This window comes from Erpetoichthys calabaricus, chromosome 15, assembly GCF_900747795.2.
Source record: "Erpetoichthys calabaricus chromosome 15, fErpCal1.3, whole genome shotgun sequence".
Taxonomy (NCBI): Eukaryota; Metazoa; Chordata; class Cladistia; order Polypteriformes; family Polypteridae; genus Erpetoichthys; species Erpetoichthys calabaricus.
In genome coordinates, this window is record NC_041408.2 from 7911462 (window position 1) to 7919418 (window position 7957).

A 7957-nucleotide genomic window follows, 5' to 3' on the forward strand; every position below is an offset into this window, starting at 1 on the left:
AGCACAGACATGCAGTAGTCCGGCCTTGACAAGACCAAAGCCTGGAGCAGGAGTTGTCAGGTATGGTCGGATCTTGTGGAGATCGTTGCAGTGTGCTCAGTGTAGGACAGCTGGTCATCGATTGCCACCCCAAGGTGGCGCACTGACATGGCGGGTGTTAGCGATAATAAGCTGATCAGAGGTGGAGTGCTGAGTAGACGGGCGAGCTCGGATAACAAGGGGGTCCATTTCTGCCAGGCTGAGCCGGAGATGAAGCTCCTTCATCGAAGTTACAATATCAGTGAGACATGTGCCACCAAAACACATTCATGAAGAGATTCCAAAATGTAAAAAAGGAGAAGCCTAAATGTGTTTCTTTAGAATGAACTCCTCAAGCTGCAGGTACACTGGCTTATTCACACACTAGTGTTGCTCAGTTTAATACAGAACATCCAAATGAAGACTCTACTCTACAACCCCTATGACAATTTGAGGGGCATTGACAAGACTGTCAGGCATTTCTTAATAGCTGCCACATGCTCATAATTTTCCATTTCCAATTTAAAAAAAATAATGTATTCTCGTGTCTCTTTACTATTGAAAACCCAATAAGAAGTACAGAAAAAGACTCCAAGGAATTGTCAGGAGCGGAATTGTAAACCCATGAAATGATTGGATGCCCTTGGCATCTTATAAAAATCACATCAGATACTGGATATATTATAGCTGAAATATAGAATGGACAAAGAGCATGTCCACAGTTATTATACTAATCAGTTTTATCCTGATGTGTATTGCACTATTCTATCAATCAAAGCAAAAAGACCCAAATCGGTTTAAACTTACATACAATATTGTTGTACCATGCACTCTGCGCTTTAAAAATGCATCAAGGAAAAGTTTAACATATAAAAGCAACACGCTGGGGGATTGTTTGATCCTCACCTTCTTTCTAATTATGAATTGGTGTTAGCACTTACACCTTCATTTATTTATGATTTGCACAAGTCACTAAAATGATCAAACACTGTCTCTCTTTCTCTCTCTCTCTCTCTCTCTCTCTCTCTCTATATATATATATATATATATATATATATATATATAAATATATGTACAGTATAAGACAGGGGTGTCCAACTCTGGTCCTGGTGGGCCACAGTGGCTGCAGGTTTTCATTCTCACTCTTTTCCTAATCAGTGATCAGTTTTCGCTGCTAATTAACTCCTTTTCCCTTCCTTTTAATAGCCCTGTTTTTAAGGATTCAGTCCTCTAAATTGATTTGTTTTTTTGTTATATGGCAGCCAAACAGAAATGAGATCTGAAACGGGCCAGCAGATGACCCGCTAAATTGGGATTTCAATCTCCAGCCAATTTCACTCCAACCAGTTTGTTAATGAGAAGCCGATTCTTGCTGTTCATTAAAGCCGTTATTGAATATCCTGACTTGTTGCTGCTCTCATTCTGTCACAACTGATTGTCTGTTTTTCCTAAGACCACCGTCAAGATGTTTTAGTGACCTGAGGAGCCCAACATGACCGAGACCCTTCTTTGTTTTCGGTGAGCTGGTCATGTGGTGGCTTGTTATTTTGGCTGGTGGCACGGTGGCACAGACCTGGGTTTGCTTCGCTGTGTGGAGTTGCATGTTCTCCCCGTGTCTGCGTGGATTTCCTCCCACAGTCCAGAGACATGCAGGTTAGGTGAATTGGCAATGCTAAATTGTCCCTAGTGTGTGCATGGTGTGTGTGTGTGTGTGCCCTGTGGTAGGCTGGCACCCTGCCCAGGATTTGTTCCTGCCTTGCGCCCTGTGCTAGCTGGGATTGGCTCCAGCAGACCCCCTTTACCCTGTGTCAGGATATAGCGGGTTGGACAATGACTGACGGACTATTGTTTGACTGCTCATTAAGGAAAACGAAACAACTAAGGGGTCAGAGTCACGTCAATTAAAACAAAGGCAAAACAAGTGAATCAGCAGCAAAAACGGCTCACTAATTAACAAGATGGTTAGAATGAAAACCTGCCGCCACTGCGGCCCACCAGCACTGGAGTTGGACACCCCTGATATATGAAGATAGCATTGTGCTGCAACAGGGCAGCCAACTAGAAATCCATAACTGTTTGCTCAGGAAAGAAAGGATTGCAACAAGGTGCTATACAAATCAAAAAACAAAGTCCCTTCACGTTATCCTTTGCCCACCGACTCCGATTTTGGACGAGCCGCAGAGCCAGTTCCTCTGTGGAATTTGCATGTTCTCTCCTTCTTCTCGCCTTCTAAAGATATCCTGTCCAGTCCATTGCCGATTCTGCTTTTGTGCCACCCAGACTTGAATGTGTGGGCATAACATTGAAAGGATCGCATTGAGTCCAGTTAACGCATTACGTGAAAATTGAGCTTCCTTCGGAAACGAATGATTTCTTTGGTTTAATGCAATAAATGTATGGAATGCACTTGAACTGCTTTTAAACGTGGCTAGTGCTGCAGTTGTCATCATTTGTATATGTTCTTCATAATCTTTCACACATATCTTCATTGTTTTCAAGTCTAAGATGGAAGCTGAATTCTGCACTGTGCCGGTGCTCACTTGTTGCTAACTCCCATTTCCCTTGGAAGTTTACAAACATGGACATTTTCGTGAACCGTGTTGTACCCTTTAGGGTTTTATGGGAGATACGCATCTTGATAATTGTATGAATTATGTAATAACATTTCCAGTGCCTCTTTTTTTGCTCATTGACTGGTTTACTCAATTTTCTGAATAAATGTTTTTTTCCCTCTGTTCACAACAATTAAAATTTTTGTGCTTATTGTGCAGCTCTCATTGTATTTATTACGCATTGCCCTACGACTTGCAATGGTCAACAAAGATTTGGTCAACCCACTCCCATCAAGGAGGTTGAGAATGAAAGACATCACGAGTAGGTAGCAGGCCAAAACCCTACCTTGGTGTGCCCAGCACTGGCAACCTTAACTTCAGGTAGGCCTTAAGGAAACCTGCTGGCTTCTGCTGGAGCAGGCCTGAAATGAGGAGCTGGCAAAATAACAAGTAATGTCCACAACATATCACGGGAACAGGGTAACCATAAACCTTGACTTGTGCACAGATTGGCAAGCAAAGAATCTTTATTAAAAAATAAGATTGATTAACAAAAGCTCTGTGATAACAGATTGTGGTATAAAGGGTTCACCCACAGGGCAACAGCAAGCAAAGTCCCAATGCGGTAATCCAAAGCAGAACGAGAAGGTCCAAATCTGGTAATCGTAAAACAAAGTAAACATAAAACACCAGAGAACGAACTCACCAACACCAAGCTTTAACAATGTACCCCAGTGAGCCGCCTGTCTGCTCTACCTTTAAAGGACAGGGGGCGGTTCCTAGTTGGAGATGGACAGGTGGCCCCGCCTCTTGGGGAACCACCCACAAAATACAAGCAGAACATAGAAACTTAATCACAAACAACTATTATAAACATATAAAAAGCACTTTAAATTAAATAGGAAAGACATAAAAAAGAAGCCTACCATAGATCCCGGAATATAAGCTGACTCGGTATATAAGCCGACCCCCTTTTCTACCTACTAAATTACATGTATTTGCCGATGACCGATATATAAGCCGACCCCCTTCTCCAAGCAAAATTTTCTAAATGTCCTTAAAAGTGTCTTCTCAGGTATATTTATCATGTATATCGGCGAGAATTTGAGACTGCCGGCATTTTTGATGGAAACCAGGAAGTGATTGCGGAGAAGTTTGGTAAAATGAAAACTTTGTGTTGAAACTATATACGCAAATATGGTACATCGGTGGGTGGATTCCCGGAGACTCGTTATAAATGTGATTAACTTAAATACGCAATATATAAGGCGTTGAGATCCTGGTACACTCGTTTCATGAATCGCCACAGTCTAGTCCTACGAACAAAAACAAAGATGGCTCAACGGCTTCCTCGAGATTTAGATGATAAAATTACTGCCTTCCAAAGCTTTGTCATTAAACTGTACGGCAGCGGTAAGAGGATTGGCGATTTCTTCATTCAAGGATTTTTTATAGTGACATTTACAGTCGGTATTTTATTTTAAACTTCCCAATAATTTATTATAAATTTTATTAATAAAATCAACAACTAAAACACTTTTTTGAATAAATTCTTTATTTAATTTAAAGTACCAGCATGCAAAGTTACTTCTTCATCTGAAAGATGGCGCTGTAGTTTCATCATTAATTACTTCCATATTCATCGCCAAAACCGGCATTGCGCTGGAAATCTTGAATCTGAAACGATACTCGTTGTATAAGCCGACCCCCAAACTCCAAGCCAAAAATCTAGGACAAAATTTTCGGCTTATATTCCAGAATCTACAGTAATCGGAAAATATGAGGGACGTTCAAAATGTTTCCGAAATTTTATATTTTCGTTGGAAACGGTGAAGGCGGGAGGGAAGAGAAGTGATTGGTCATGTCTGAGATTGTCATGTGACTAGTTCTCTCTGGCAAGCCGGCTGCCCTGGCAGTTTAGTATAAGAGTTGTCACCCTGTGGTGAACATGGCTGCAAAATTGCACCAAAGAAGAACTGCGTTCCGTCATAATGGATTTTATGTGCAGAAGATGTGCCGGGAGCACCAATTCATCTCCGCATGTGTGCTCAGTACGAGGATCAAGTTCTCACTCGTAGAGTCGCCTATGAGTGGATTGAAAAGGAGCACCCAGCTTGTAGTCTGGATTTAGCGCCATCTGATTTCCACCTTTTTGGACCACTCAAAGAAGCTTTAAGGGGAAGAAGATTTTCATGTGATGGTGATGTGAAAGCAGCAATGCATCAGTGGCTACGTGTTCAACCAAAAACATTTTTTTTCTGATGGCATTAAAAAGTTGGTAAAATTACATCGCAAAGGAAGGCAAGTGATGGAATTTGTTTTTGAAATTCTTAACAAATAGAGTTTAAAAAGAAGCGCGGAAACGTTTTGAACATCCCTCGTGTATGTCATGAATTGGCAGACTCATAACACTCAGAAGGACAAACCATATCCGTAGTAGAGGGGTGTAACAAACACCAGTGAAGTGTTTATTAAATGTAAACCAAACAATGGGGTCAAAATGCAGAAAATGTTCATAACCAGAAATCAATTATTGATTAATATAAAAATCATGCATTTAGGTTGCATCCACAAATGTGGACAACCAGGAAGTGTATGACACTGACCTGAATATTTTCTATGTGTTTTATACATTGGATTTTGTTTTATTTCTGTCTATTTCCTTGTATGCTGTGGTCTAGACAGCTGTCCCGTCATCAGGGGGTTTGTTGACCAGGGTCATGACCCACAGGTTATTGCAGCGATGGCATTAAAAATGTCACCCAATTCACTGTATTCTCGTCCGAGCCGCGGATAACAAACCTTGTCTTGTGTTTTTATAATGAATGTATATTTTCTGCTGTCTAGTTTTCTGACTTTAGCTACATTCTTAGATGGATTTTTTTGCTTCTCGTTTTGGGAAAGAGACACTCCCGACCTCCATTCTGCTACCTAAAATCTCTCCTTCCCCTAGCTTACACATGTAAGAAAGGGAAACCACCTCCCCCAGTTCCACTAGCTAAAATCTCTTTGTCTCGTGACATATACATTTCGAAAGGGATACCCCCTTGCTCTGGTCCCCTACCTTAAATCTCTTTGTCTCATGGCTTTTATATACGAAAGGGATACATCCTCCCTCCATTCTAGTATGTACAATCTCTTTGTCTCCTAGCTTATACGTGTATAAAATGGGCACCCCCTCCTTCAGTCTCATACTTAAAATCTCTTTATTTCCTGGCTTATATATGTAAAAAATGGATATACCCCTTCCTCTGGTCCCCTACCTTAAATATCTTCATCTCATGGCTTATATAAGAATTAACCAACCTTCTGGTCTCCTACCTAAAAATCTCTCCATCTCCTAGCTAGACATATACGAAAGGAACAACCCTTTCCTCTTGTTCCCTACTTTAAATCTCACCATCTCATGGCTTATATATGTACGAAAGTGACACATCCTACCCCAGTCTGCTGCCTTAAAATCTCTTTGTCTCCAGGCTTATAAATGTAAGAAAGGGATAACCCCACCTGCTTCCTCTGGTTCCCTACCTTAAATCTCTCCATCTCATGGCTTACATAAGAACAAAATGAATTAACCCTCCCTCCGGTCTCCTACCTAAAATTTCTCTGTCTCATGTGCTTAAATATTTATGAAAAGGACGCCTACCCTCATGAGTCTCCCAACTTGTATCTCTCCGTCTCATACCTTACATAGATCAGAAAAGAACACCCTTTCCCTCTGGTTTACTTCCAAAAATCTCTCTATCTTCTGGCTTATTAATGCACGAAAGGAATACCCCTTCATCCTGGTCTCCTACCTTAAATCTCTCTGCCTCATGCAAAAGGGACACCTGCTCCCCCAGTCTGTTACCTAAACTCTCTGTGTGACCTGGCTTATACATGTAAAAAAGGGATACCCCCCCCCCCCTGCTTCCTCTGGTCCCCTACCTAAAATATCTCCATCTCATGGCTTATATAGGTACGAAAGTAATTAACCAACCCTCTGGACTCTTACCTAAATATTTCTCCATCTCATGGCTTATATATATCAGAAAGGAATACCCCTTACCTTTGGTCTACTTCCAGAAATTTCTCTATCTCCTGGCTTATACCTGTACAAAAGGGACACACGCTCCCCTGGTCTCCTACCTTAAATCTCTCTGCATTGTGGCTCATATGTGTACAAAAGGGACACCTGCTCCCCCAGTCTGTTACCTTAACTCTCTGTGTGACCTGGCTTATACATGTAAAAAAGGGATACCCCAAGCCCCAAGCTTCCTCTGATCCCCTACTTTAAATTTCTCCATCTCATAGCTTATATAAGTATAGAACAAATTAACCCTCCCTCCAGTCTTCTACCTAAAATTTCTCTGTCTCATGGATTAAACATGTATGAAAAGTAATCCTACCCCCACGTGTCTCCCAACTTATATCTCCCCGTCTCATACCTTACATAGATCAGAAAGGGATACCTCTTCCCTCTGGTTTACTTCTAAAATTCTCTCTATCTTCTGGGTTTTACTTGTACAAAAGGAACACACTCTCCCCTGGTCTCCTACCTTCAACCTCTCTGCCTTGTGGCTCATATGTGTACAAATGGGACACCTGCTCCCCCAGTCTGTTACCTAAAATCTCTTTGTGACCTGGCTAATACATGTAAGAAAGGGATAACCCCCTGCTTCCTCTGGTCCCCTACCTTAAATATCTCCATCTCATGGCTTATATAAGAACAAAATGAATCAACCAACACTCTGGTCTCCTACCTAAATATGTCTCCCTCTCATGGCTTATATATATCAGAAAGGGACACCCCCTTACCCCTGGTCTGCGTCCAGAGATTTCTCTATCTCCTGGCTTATACCTGTACAAAAGGGACACACTCTCTCCTTGGTCTTCTACCTAAAAATCTCTCCACTTCCTAGCTAAATATGTATAGAAGGAACATCCCTTCCCTCTGGTCTCCTACTTTAAATCTCTCCATCTCATAGCTTATATAACTATAAAATGAATTAACCCTCCCTCTGGTCTCCTACCTAAATATTTCTCCGTCTCATGGCTTTTATATATCAGAAAGGGACACCCCCTTACCTCTGGTCTGCGTCCAGAGATTTCTCTATCTCCTGGCTTATACCTGTACAAAAGGGACACACTCTCTCCTTGGTCTTCTACCTAAAAATCTCTCCACTTCCTAGCTAAATATGTATAGAAGGAACATCCCTTCCCTCTGGTCTCCTACTTTAAATCTCTCCATCTCATAGCTTATATAACTATAAAATGAATTAACCATCCCTCTGGTCTCCTACCTAAATATTTCTCCGTCTCATGGCTTTTATATATCAGAAAGGGACACCCCCTTACCTCTGGTCTGCGTCCAGAGATTTCTCTATCTCCTGGCTTATACCTGTATA